General features: G+C 39.0%; 1 long non-coding RNA gene across 1 annotated transcript in view; it reads left to right on the top strand.

Moving 5' to 3' along the window:
* Window positions 1-385: 385 nt before the first annotated feature.
* LOC141511042 (uncharacterized) overlaps window positions 386-13,665 on the top strand; it is a 117,854-nt gene continuing 104,574 nt past the window's right edge. The window contains exon 1 of the long non-coding RNA XR_012475254.1: window positions 386-448. This is a non-coding gene — a long non-coding RNA (uncharacterized LOC141511042). The remainder of the gene's footprint in view (window positions 449-13,665) is intronic.

Here is a 13,665-nt window from a genome sequence, read left to right as displayed (position 1 = left end):
ATTGATGATTCCCTCCCCAGAAAGTTAGAGGACCTGGGTTGTAATCCTAACATCATGTAACCTTAGTAAAATCATTCAAGCTGTCTGGATCTCAGTTTCTTTGACTCTTAAAATGAGGTACTAAAATCAAATGATCTCTAAGTCCCTTCTACTTATATCTAAAGATCTATGATCTTTTCTTCCTGAATCCTTCATTTGGGCATCAAATATGCCCGCTAACATCTTTCCAGAATGGAAGCTGCATATGTCTTTCATAACTACATGTCCTCAGTTAATGGACTTTCAGGCCAACCACATACAACTACTCATCCTGTCTGTCTAGGGGAAATGTGTCAACAGGTCAAAGATGGATTAGTACATCTGACACAGATTCTCTCTCTCTGCAGGTCCTTCCCATCTGGATGGCAATATGCTGGACTTCTGAATGTGTGTCCTGAAGTTGTATCAGGTTAGTACAACCTATGAGATTTTGCCTTGATTGGTCACTACAAAATTATCTGATCATAGGTAGTATGTGGATTGTTGAATATGGAGGTAGGAGGGCTATATACTGTTTCCTAAATTCAGGCATTTGATCACCATTGGCAATATTCATGAACTGATGAAAAAAAATGAGTAGAGGTGGGGAGCCAGCATAGAAAAGTGTCCACTTTCTCTCAGAGTAATATACTGGAAAAAACCCTAGATTTGAAGTCAGAGGATTTAATCTAGAATTCCCATTCTGTTTCTTACTAATTGTGTGACTTTGGGCTATCTATTCATTATCTCTAGGACTTTTCCTTGCCTATAAATTAAAAGGAACTGAACTAGGTGATCTCTAAGATCCCTTCTAGCCACAAGTGTGCTGGTAAAATGTTTAACTGTCTCTCCAAAAAAAAAAAATATATATATATATATACACACACACACATACAAACATACATGTATGTGTGAATACATATTATATGACTTGTATATGTTTATGTGTATATAAATATTATATATATGCATATATATACATGGCATACTTTTAAATTTAATCTGCATTATTTTTATTTTCTCCTATTACTCAACAATCTACAGAACAATAAATCACACTCTGATATTTAGTGCACTTGGTTCCATCTCTAAATCTATGCTCTGTCTCTAATTAATGTCCACGTATGTTGGAAATTCCAGATTCTTGAGACTAAAGAATGATAGGATATCAGACACCTTCAGATAGTGATGCCATGCTTGAATTATCACTTTGATGACTTATGTCTAAATGATATTGTTATATTCTACCACTGAAATCTCTCCTGAAAAATAAGTTCAAGGTCATTGAGAAGAAGGGAAATGGGAATGGAAAGAAAAAGATTCTGACTCATCACCATGGCACCTAAAGTATCTCTTTTTATTACTAGCAGATCCCAATACATCTGTAAAGTGATAAAGTTCAATGAAGGTTTAAACTCCCTAACTGAAGGCACTATAGCAGGTACCTAGCAGATTTCCTAGGGTAGCTATGTTCAACATACCCAGAGTTGAGGAATAACTTAGAAATGCAAATTTAGAGTAGGAAGAGTCTTTAAGGTCTTGCAGTCTTCTTATTTTACAGATAAGGAAACTAGACTCAAAAAGTACAGGCGATATGCCCAAGGTCCTACAAGTAGGAAATGATAGAGTTGAAAATCTAACCTTTGTCCTCTGACTCCAAATTTAGCACTCTTTCTACCATACCACACTAACTCATAAAGGGAAGAGTAAGGAGGTAAAGCAATGATTAAATTCTACGCACAAGTGCATGGTGGTTGTATCATTTTGGCATTACCATTACATTTTTAGGGAGGACAAGTCTGTACCCTACCTCATCCCTATTTTCAATCTGTCATGTGCTAAAGAGTTTTTTTTCCCCCTCATCTTCCTCAACCTGACATTTCTCTAACTTTGCAAAAAGACAATGTTGTGCAGGATCTGGAAGAATGGTGTACCAAAGTGGTATACTGGCTAAGATCCCAAAAGTAAATTAAAATAATGCTGTTGTAGACTATTCTCCCTTAGGACTCTAGCATAGTACAAACCCTAGGATCGCTTTTAGAGTGTTTGTGCACAAAGATTATTGCATGATACCCAAGTTGTTTCCTTGATTAGTCTGAAATATTTTTTCATACATCCCCATGGCTGTGGTTGAGCCTTAGGTCCCTTGAAGATCAAATTTAGTCAAAAAGCCTTGAAAGAACTGTTTTAAGAGGTTGAAGATAGGAGCTAGAATGAATTGATCCTTTGGATCAGATTCCTGAGCCTAAATTCATTTCATAGCATTGGGTATCCCCTCATTATAGAACATGCGTTCCTCTCACTATTTATCCACAAATGAAGGACAGGGCAGTGGAAGAGATTGAGACCAGTTGAATGTTCGTCCAGGAATTTATTTTCTAAGGAATTCCTGTAACACCTCCTTCCTATCATCTTTGTGGCTAGAGGGGATGAGAGCATTAAGACTGAATTGAATCAGATACACATGAGGGTATACAAAATACAACCATTGGATTGCTAATTTTTAATTGTATCATAGATATACATTGGGGAACAAGTGTAAAGCAGGGAGAAATAAAGGGGAATGTTCAATTGCAGTGGTTTTCATTGCTGTGAATACCTCTGAACCACAGACTTTGCATAATTATGAATGGTACTGCTACTTCTAGTCTTCATGATGACTTCTGGCACCTGAGTCCATCCTTCTCTCACCTATATTTCTAATGATAATCAGCAAATATGATACCTGGCCACCCTGCAATTCAAATATTCAGGTTCTAAACTATAGGGATCATAGCAAAGGTGAAATCAAGCTTGTCCTCCTACCTGAACCCACAGTTGTTTGAGCTTTATGAGTTTTTTTTTTAGGTTTTTGCAAGGCAAATGGGGTTAAGTGGCTTGCCCAAGGCCACACAGATAGGTAATTATTAAGTGTCTGAGACCGGATTTGAACCCAGGTACTCCTGACTCCAAGGCTGGTGCTTTATCCACTACGCCACCTAGCCGCCCCATTTTATGAGTTATTGAGCTCAACTATGGGCATCATTCATAAATACCCTCTGTACTTTCAGGGGTCACCAAAGGTTACAGAAGTAGTCCTGCTATCTATTTTATATTCCAAATTCAGAATGTTTTGCCAAGACCATCATGTTCACACAGGTTTTAACTCAGAGAACATGGCTCCTGGAATATTCAAGGTGGGAGATGGGGATGTGTGATAAGAGATGGAACAAGAGTCTGGAAAGAGGAAAAGAAGAAGGAAGCAGAAGAAGAGAGTGGTTGATTCTAAAAAAGGGCAGTTAGCCTTCTCCTGCCTACTGCATATACCTAGATGGGACCAAATTAATCTCACCGATAGTTGAGATCTGGATGCCTGTTTAATGAGGCCAGGTTTGGACTTCTTCTTACTTCCATTCAGGGTAATTCATCTCTCCCTAGGTGCTGTAGTATTCTGACAAATTGTTTGAGCAACACAGTGTGATTCCAATAAGACCTGATCAAGGACCTTGAACATATTCATATACTTTACCAATTCCCCCTTCCTCCATTCTCCTTGTTGGAAGGAGCAGGTCCTCTGGTTGACTGACATTGCATGAAGTAAGCCATCAGAAAATTTCTGTAGTTAGGGGACTCTTTGAAGTTTCTAAGTGGTAAGTTCTTCCTCAAGAGAAAAATTGTGACCAAATCGTCAACCTGCCAAACTGGGGGATATTGGTAAATTTTGAAAAGGTTTCCTTTGCATTCAAAGGTAAAGAAGACTCACAGATCAATAGAATTGTGGATTATTCTCCAGTCCTAGGCAATTAAGGAATTTTATAATGCCTCCTGATTTTGATAATCAGTAGAAAAGATAAATTGGAATAAAGTTGCTGATTGTTCAATCTGAAGTATAGAGAGAAGTTTGACTATTCAGAGTACTGAGTATTGAGTAAATAGAAAGGATTATTCATCAATGTGACTTACAAACTTGAAAAAGTCTGAATTGTTGTGAGTCATTTTATTTGTTGGGCTCTATTCCAATGGGAATTCTTAGTTGATTTTAAAATTATTTTCAGAATTTGAATATAGATCCTTGGAAGTTTGGAGATACTCCCTCTAGGATGGACATCAATTTTAGGGATTCTGTGAATGATTCAAAATTAAGTCAGCATGTGGTGTTGGTGCCTCTGTTCTTTATCCAACTATGGAAATTGAGTGCAGCTACCATCAAATCACTTAGAGATGGTGATATCAAAACCCTGTCAGATGTAAGATGGATGACTGACACAGTTTTGAGTCCTTGGTATTCTTTGTATCAGAAAATAAAATGTTGAGAAGAAAGAGGCCTAGATGTACTGAATCAGAATTAACATAATATATAGGTTTGTCAATAATGAAAAGTCCCTTGGCACTGTCATGATAGAACTTCCAGTGGTGACCAATCAGAAATTGTTTCAGCTGGGTGATCAACTCAGGGAGACTTGGCAAATTGTTCTAGGAAATTTATCATGGTGGCTGGGAGGGGGTGTGCAGCTAGGTGGTACAGTAAATAGAACACCAGCCCTGGAGTCAGGAGGACTTGAATTCAAATTTGACCTCAGACACAATAAGTACCTAGCTGTGTGACCATAACCTAGCTATGTCACTTAACCTCATTGCCTTGCAAAAATAATTCTTTTAAAAATAAGGTGTCTTAGAAATTTATCATGTGGCCAGATCCATCCATATGAATGACCCCAAACCTAAGAGCTTTTCTCTCACAAGGTAGCAACCTTGCCTTTGAAGGTGTGGTCATATTACTTTGATCATTCATATCTTTTCTTCATTTTTTCAGTGTCTTTCCATTGTTTACAAACTAAAGACCAATCTCATTAGCTTTAGAGTCAAGGTCTTCCATAAATTTTCCTCAGCCTACCTTTCTAACCTTATTTCCTAGTAGTTCCATAAACAAATCCTCCTTTCTAATAAAATCCCATGATTCTGTGATCCCATTGATATGGATATTACCAACAATGAGGCAAATAAATGACTCTTCATCCCATGACATGTCCATGCCCTCCCATACATTTGTCACAAAAATGCACCCAATGTTCTAGGGATCTTTGTTGTGTTCTTTGGAAATTACATAGATGCTATTATCTTAATTGTCTTTTTGAAATTATGCCTTGAGTTTTCTTATCTCCATGAACTTTAACTGATATTATTCCTTGTGCTTAGAATGCCCTTTCCCTGAACCCACAGCTCCATTTCTGAAAATGATATCTATTCTTTAAGACCTAGTTCAGATACTACCTCTTCCATGAAGCTTTAATGCATCCTCCCAGCTTATGGTTATCTCTCCATCCTCTAAACTTTAATAGGATTTATTAGCTATACTTACAGAGCACTTACAAATTATTGCAGTTATTTTTATAGTATTCTCTCTTTTACTAAAGTGTAACCATCTTGAGAGCAGGAAGTAGGTCTTATTCATCTTTTTATTCTCCACAACACCCAGTACTATACTCTACTAGTACTATACGTAGTTGTTTCTGTTTGTGGAATGAATGAAAAAAAGAAAAAAAAAATGATTCTCCTCTTGTTTCCTCACTGAATAAATATAGATCTCCTTGGAAGGATTACAAAAATATGACTGAGGTTATATCTCCAGTCATCTTGATTCATATCTGACCACTGAACCCAGATGTCTCAGGAGGAGGCTGGTGACTTAGCAGAGCTTTCCCCTCCTCCAATCCAGTTCATGTGCTAACCATGGCATCACCTTCTTGATATCATGGTCTTCTTTGAAAACAAAGGACAAACATCATCATCATCATCATCATCATCATCATTATCATCATCAACTTGTGAGGGAGGATATCCTGATACTAGTAACTCTCATTATAGAGGCAGAAGTGTAGTAGACAGAGTTGATTCTGGAGCCAGAAAGAGCTGGGTTCACATCCCACCTCTGACACATTTTGGCAAGATGACTCTGGGCAAATCACTTAACCTCTCAGTTCTCTAGACATTCCTCCACAACTGTAAGTTGAAAAGAAGGTACTGACTTGCATTGAAAGCTTTTCCTTATCTGTAATATCCTTATGCCAATAAAATAAAAAATCAAGTATTGTCCCTTTAAAGTTTGTAAAGTATCATATACATACCATCTCACTTGTTCCTCATAATAACTCTGCATGGTGGGCAATTCAATGTACTTTTAAATCTATTTGACAGATGGGGAAAGTGAGTCACAGGGGAGTGATGTGACTTACATGTTGTCACACAGCTAATAATAATCAGAGTCAGAATTTGGAGCCAAATTTTCCTGATTCCAAGTCTAGCACTCTATAATGTCACATAAGTTGAATGACCTGGGGACTATTTGGTCTTTAAAGGTTAATGCTTCTGTCATGATCAGATATGGGGCATGAGGGCATAAGTGGATATTAAATTGACAACAAGAGGAAGAGTAAAGGGGGCCCTTTGGCAGAAAAGGAAATAATCATTGGGAACACCTACCATGGACAGCTTTTTAGGCTTCCTTTGGTATGGGGACTAGCCTGCAGGTTGTCTCTGGGAACTGAGCATTCCTAATCCTTTCTTCCTCACATTCAGTTACCAGATGACACACTAATTGCCATCCTGGCTCTCATTTAAATTCTTCTCATTGGCAAGTGTGGAGAAGGTGACAAAATCCCGACAGGATTTCCGTTTATTTTAATTTTAGCTCAGCTCCAGGGATCTCCTCATTAAGCCACATCACTAGAGCCATGAAGGGACAGATCCCTTTAGCCAGAATCTGTAAACAGAAGGTGTTAGGCAGCTCATCTCCTCCCTGCTCTATGGAGCCTATTTTTCTCTTTTAGATGCTTTATCCATCTACAGTGCCTGCAGCGGCATATTAATCTTCCTCTATTCTTACTGTATCTCGTCTATCTAGGTAATACTTTCTGTCTATCTGCCGATGTCATTTTCATATTCTATCCATTTGCCTATTTACAATGTTTATATTCTTTGCCTACTCTATTATATGGACCTTCCCTATTGCTACATCCATTCTGTTGATTTTCTTGCCTATTTATATTCCCCATCTATGCCTATCTTCCCTCTTCCTTTTTAATCTGTTTATCAATCGTGTTTACTTTCTCCATCAGTCCTTTCATCTTGCCATTATCTAGTTATCTATCTAGCTAAATCACCTTCCTTCTCCCTCTCTGTCTCCAGCCATCCCCTGAATCCCATACAGGTCCCTTTGACAAGGCTGCTTGCCAGTTCATTTTAACAAGCAGTTAACAAGTAGGTATCTGAGCTCTCTCAGGGTTCCACCTCAGTTACATACACATAGAGATTCCACTGTGCCTCTGCAGTCTTGATCGTCTTGATCATCTGAACAGATACATGACTCATATTGATGTTGATTATCCTCAAGAGTCAAATATTTGATTTGGTGATAGACCGTCTGATACTTGGGGCAGGAAATGCTATGGCTCCTATGTTAATAGTAATGAAGAGGGCATCTTCCTGCCACAGGGGAAACCTATGTGGGAGGTAAGTGTTATTTTTGTCCTTTTGCATCATTAATGTATCAGGGAACTTCAATTCTCATTGTCAGAAGAGGGGGATAGGAGAGGGATTATGGGAGACTATTGGACTGAGTTAGCTGGAATCTGCATTCATATCTCATTTGAGAACTTCCTAGATCTGTGGCCTCGGGTAAATCACTTTAGCTCTCTGAACCTCAGTTTTCTCCTCTATAAAATGGGGTTAATCATACATTTAGTTTCTATCTCATAAGGTTATTAAAAAGATCTAATGAGATAATTAATATTCACAAAGCATTTTGCAAACTCTAAGGTGTCATATAAGTGACCAAAGGAAAAGTCAATCTGAACTTTCATTTTTGCAATAGAAAACTAAGAGTGAGAAAACCCTAACTAAATGGATAGCAAAGAGTTGACTATGAAGGTAAGAGATGATAGTCATGAAGATGATTATGATCATGATGATAGCTAAACATTTTATAGTCCTTAACTATGGGCAGCTAGGTGGCCCAGTGTGTAGAGCACTGACCTTGTAGTCAGGAGTACAGGAATTCAAATCCAACCTCAGACACTTGACTCTTCCTGTCTCTGCGACTTTGTGCAAGTCACTTTACTCTGATTCCACTACATTCAGGGCCATCTCCAGTCATTCTGATTCATATTTGGCCAGTGAATCCAGATGGCTCTGGAGGAGCAGGTGGCACTGAGTACTTAGCATAGGCCCCCTCATTCAAATACAACTCAAGTGCTTGTTATGGAATCATCTTCCTGATATCACAGTCTTTTTTTAGAATGAAAGACAAATATCACAAACATCAAGCACAATTTTTATCTCATTTGATCCTTACAACAACCTGAGAAGTAGATGCTATTTCGAAGCCCATTTTACAGATGAAAAAACTGAGGCAAAGTCATACAACTAGTAAGTGTCTGGGGTGGGATTTGAACTCAGGTCTTCTGGAATCTAGACTGAGCACACTAGCCATTTTGCCATCTGGATGCCTACCTCAGTTCCCTGAAGTTGATTAACACAGGATAAAGAGGCCATTTGTATCCTCTGACTGATTGACCAACAGATCATTTTCTTTTTCAGACTTCGAGTGTTATCTTTAAGTGGATGGCCTGTAAGAGAATAAATGGGAAAAAGTTTCTAAAACATGATTTCCCAGGCAAAGAATGAGGAAGTATTAACTGAACCACATGAATAAAGTTAACTTAAATCTTCAGTGCATCCACACTGCCTACAAAACAAAATCCAAACTCCTTAGATATTCAAGGTTCTTTATTATCTCTTCCTACCTACTTCTCTGCCCTTATTCCGTCCCATCCCCCTACAGAAACCGGTGGTACAAATAATTTGACCTACTCAATATTCCTGTGCACACCTTGAGAATTTTGACCTTCACAACTTTACTCTCATTTTTCCTGTCTTAGATGCCTCCTAGTTTCCTCTCTATTTTTCAGTGTCTTCTTCCTTCCAGGCCCAGATCAAGTTTTTCTTTCCTCTTGAAGTCTCCCCCAACTTTCTCCTGCTTCAGTAATCTCTTTTCCTTCTTCTGAATTTATCATTACTTAATGTCCACTCTACCCTTGGACCAAGTTTCCTGATATTTCTATTATCTTTTATGTTTTATTTATTTCATTCTTAATTTATTGACCAAAACAAGCATTTTATAACATAATACAATAAAAAAGATAATTGGATATGAAACTGCAACTCTATTATATGCAACTTGGTATCCCTGGTATTACTATTTATATATTTGTGGTACCCCTCATGACTCCTCCACTAGGGCAACAGTCCCTCAAGGGCAAGGGTAATGTCTTATATATCTTTGTATCTCTCCTCCCACTCCACATACATACTAGCCACGTCCTAAACATGCACAACCAATGTCAGTAGTATGGTTAGGGTCCTAAGCTGAGCAAGGTGAACACCACCCAATCAGAATAAGATTCACCATACCTAGATGCTAAGGTTCAGATCATGGGCATCTAGAGAACAGGACACTGAAGGAAATTTTATATTTTCTCCTCCCTCCTCTAGCTCTTGAATATTTTTTGACTTGCTACACTTATCAGTCTCTTATAGGAAAAATAGTGAGATGTTGTCCGGTTGTCTAAAGCCCCGCCCCCAGCCCAGGGTATAAGATTCTGTCACAGAAAAGTAATTTCTTTTTAAACTTCTCTCTAGTGAAATCACACCATTGTGTGAAACCTGCCAGCCAGTGCCAGAATTGCCATCTTGCCACCGCAGTGCCGGGGAATAAAGGAAAATGCTTAGCATTAAATTTCATGTAAATCAGACTTTATTTGCTTTGGTGACAGGTTATTACCTTCTGCAGGGAAAGAGGGAAAAAAATTGCTGCTGGCTGGAGATGCAATTTACCCAAATGGGGAAGTAACCAATAACAGCATGAGGCAGCATGGGTATAGGCGGCAGGCTCTGGGTGTTATACATCCCACCTTTCTCTCATCCTTTCTTCTCTTTCATGTAGCACAACAACTAAAATCAGTACCCTTTCCCCTTTACTAGTCCCTCCTTACCTTCTCACTTTAAAATAATCATCTTTTATTCTTGCTACATGGTTTTTTAGTCATGCTTGATTTTTTTGTGACCTCATTAGTTTTCTTGGCAAAGACAGTGGAATGGTTTGCCATTCCTTCTCCAGCTCATTTTACAGATAAGGAAACTGAGGCAAACCTCAGCCAAGTGACTTGCTCAGACAGAGAGTTGGTTAGAGTCTGAGACCAGATTTGAGTTCAAGAGGAGGAATCATTATGACTCTCTCCATCATACTACCTGGCTTCCCATGTCTATACACCCTGAATTAAATTGGGTATCTGTAGTCACACAAAGGATATTTCCATCACATCTCTGTAACTTATTACCTGTGTGAGAAAACAATAAATCGCTGGACCCTGAATCAGGAAGATCTGAGTTCAAATCCTGCCTCAGGACATTATCAATTATGAGATCTTGAGCAAGTCACTTACCTCTGTTTGGTTCAGTTTCCTTAGTAAAGTAAGGAATTGAGCTAAGTTCCTCTATGCTTTTGAATGTCATTTGGACTCTTTCATTTATAGCTTTTTCTTCTATAAAGGGAGAGGATTTGTGGAAGATGATCTATAAGTTCTCCATTCACTCTTTATCTATGATCCCACAAAGCACTGAACATAACTCATGCATTCCTGCCTCCATGCTTTTGCTTATGACATGGCCCACCTTGGAAGTTTTTCCCCTCCTTCATTTATAATTCTCTATGATTCTTGAATCCTCCTCAACCTCAAAGCCTCCTTCATGGCACCTTCCTTGACAAGTCTGGTTTGATACTTGTCTCTTTATGTGGATGTCTCCTTCCTCCCCAACAATATTCTTAGCTAACCTATGGCAAAGACCAAGTCTTATCTTTATGTACTCCCACACATCCCCTCCCAATACTTCTCAGAGAGACACAAATTCTCGTAGTTGAAAAAGCCCTCAGAGGGCAAGTCTATATGAATTTCCCCTAAATCATCCCTAAAACATGTTCATCCAGTCTCTATTTGAACCCTTCTGGCATTGATAAACTCACTACTTAACTGAATAGGACATTCAATTTTAAGGCAGCCTTAATTGTTAGAAAATTTTATCTTATATTGAACCAAGATCTAACTTCTATTTCCATCCCTTGGTCTAATCTTTCCATGGAATTAATCATCAAAAGTGTGTAGATTCAGAGCTGGAAAGGTACCTTCAATGTCATCTAGTCCAACTCCCTAATTTGACAGATGACTAGAAAGGTTGAGTGCTTTGTTTGAAGTCATACAGGTTATGAGTGACTGAACCAGGATTCAACTCTATTTCATCTGACACCAAATTTAATGGTTTTTTCCCAAGCTCGTCACATAGCAAGGATATAGTGCCTATAGTGTTGCTCGGTCATTTTCAGTTGAGAATGACTCTTCATGATCCCATTTGGGGTTTTCTTGCAAAAGACACTGGAATGGTTTACCTATAGTGATGTTTGTCCTTCATTCTTGAAGACTATATTGGTGGGGGGGGATGGCTAGGTGGCGTAGTGGATAAAGCACCAGCCTTGGAGTCAGGAATACCTGGGTTTAAATTTGGTCTCAGGCACTTAATAATTACCTAACTGTGTGGCCTTTGGCAAGCCAAGTAACCCCATTTGCCTTGCAAAAACCTAAAAAAAAAGACTATATGGGGGAGGTAGAGCCATGATATGCTCATGAATTGGATTTGAGTGAGGAGGGCTGTGCTAAATCACCAGCCTCACTTTTTCCTCCAGAGCCATTTGGGTACAGTGAACAGATATGAATCAGGACGAATGACGATGGCCCTGAATGCGAAGCAGAGCTAAGTGACTTGCCCAACAAGGTCACACAGCTAATAAGTGTCAAGAGTCTGAGGCCAAATCTGAACTCAGAGGTCCTGACTTCAGGTCAGAGTGTTTTAACCACTATGCCACTTATATTAAGTACTAGTTGAAAATCTCTTCAGCTAACAAAGCTAGAAAGGACATTAGGGTTCAATTAGTCTAACCTGCAGTCTTATAGTTGAAGAACCTGAGGTCCAAAACGATTGCACAAGCTCTCATAGAAATAGTGAAAGGAGTGAAACTATAATGTACCTCTTCTGATGATGCCTATTCCCTCTCTATTAAAACACACTTATTTTCTGTTAATTCAAGTTTGCTCAAATATGAAGAGTTGAGTAACAAATAGGCATTGTACGCTAAGTACTAAGAAACTGGAGAAAAGACGAAACGTTCATTCAAAAGGAGGGAGAATGATTAAAGTTGGATTGATGATTCATCATCATGGATTCATGTCTGGGGGACAGAACTGAGGTTTGGGGCAATCTGATTAGGCTGGTAGTATGAACGCATAATTGACAGCATGATCAGGGTTTGCGGAATGATACTAGAAAGTGTGGTCAGATTAAAAAACATGGCAAGAGGGGCACAGTCAAAATTTAGGGGGTATCAGAATTGATAATGAATAACATTGGGATTTTAGTCAGGATTTGGAGACTCAGGATATAAGAACTGAGATCAAAGTTTAAGTGAATGGTAAAATTTGAGATTATATGAGAAAGATTTGGTGCCTAGATAAAGTTGAAGGGCTGAGATCAGAATTTAATGGAAAGCTCTAAATCAGATCTGAGGTGGTTAATCAGAATTTGGTGAAGGAGGTCTGTTTTTATATATCTCTAGTATCTTGTACAATGACTTAAATACAGTATGTACTTTGGCATGTTTGTATTGACAAGTCATGTTTTAGGGATGTGAGATTAGGTTTAGGACAAGGTCAAGATTTGAAGAGTGGTAGGAGTTGAGGGAAGGTAGATTAGAGTCTAGGGAGAGGATTCTGTGTTTGAGCAGTATGAAGGATCAGTTTTGGAGCATGATCATGGTTTGGAGAATGAGATTAGGGCTTGTGAGTAGATTAAGATTAGAAACAGCCTTTCTAGATGATATTTCTCCCTTCCCCCCCCCAACTTTCCCTAATATGAATTGAAGATCCTATATGACCCCTAACTCTTCCTTCCTTATGAATTCCTTCCCCAATCTCCTCTATCCTAAAAAGCAAATTATGGGGAGGAGACTCCCTTGGTTTTGCTCTTTAACATTTCCAAGTGAGGCTTTCCCAGTAGCTCAGAGCGAAGACAACGGTTCAGAAAAGGGCCACTCAGTTCAGCCTCATCTCTGCCACTACAATCCCCTGGGCTGGGTGTATGCCAAGTTTACCATCTGTACCCACCGTCCGGTTATTCACACACATTGCCAACTTCTATATCAAAAATTTCCCTTGCCTGAGTTGGGCCCAAGCCAAAGCCACAGACTGTATCATACAATACAACAAACCTTGCCAGGGTTACAGCTAGTAATTTATGGCCTCCTTTATTAACATTTATCAAGTTTTACAGTCGTTAAGCCTAGAGTCTTTGCCCAGTTTGCAGAAAATAACTTGTGGTTCATTACAATGTAGCATTTGCTAAGCCCCCTATTGGCCAGTCACGCTGGATGGGTGCCGCTGCCCACTCACTTGCCAGTTAGCTCCTTCCATCTTACTTTGCTCAGGTCAGCCAGGCCTCCTCCCTTCAGAGGACAGCCAGCCAAGATCTTCATTACTCTGCTGCCCTTCCTTCTTCCCATTTTCTAGC

Source organism: Macrotis lagotis, chromosome 2, assembly GCF_037893015.1.
Source record: "Macrotis lagotis isolate mMagLag1 chromosome 2, bilby.v1.9.chrom.fasta, whole genome shotgun sequence".
Classification (NCBI taxonomy): domain Eukaryota; kingdom Metazoa; phylum Chordata; class Mammalia; order Peramelemorphia; family Peramelidae; genus Macrotis; species Macrotis lagotis.
The sequence above is the reverse complement of the archived record's forward strand: the minus strand, read 5'-3'. Positions and strand labels throughout refer to the sequence as shown.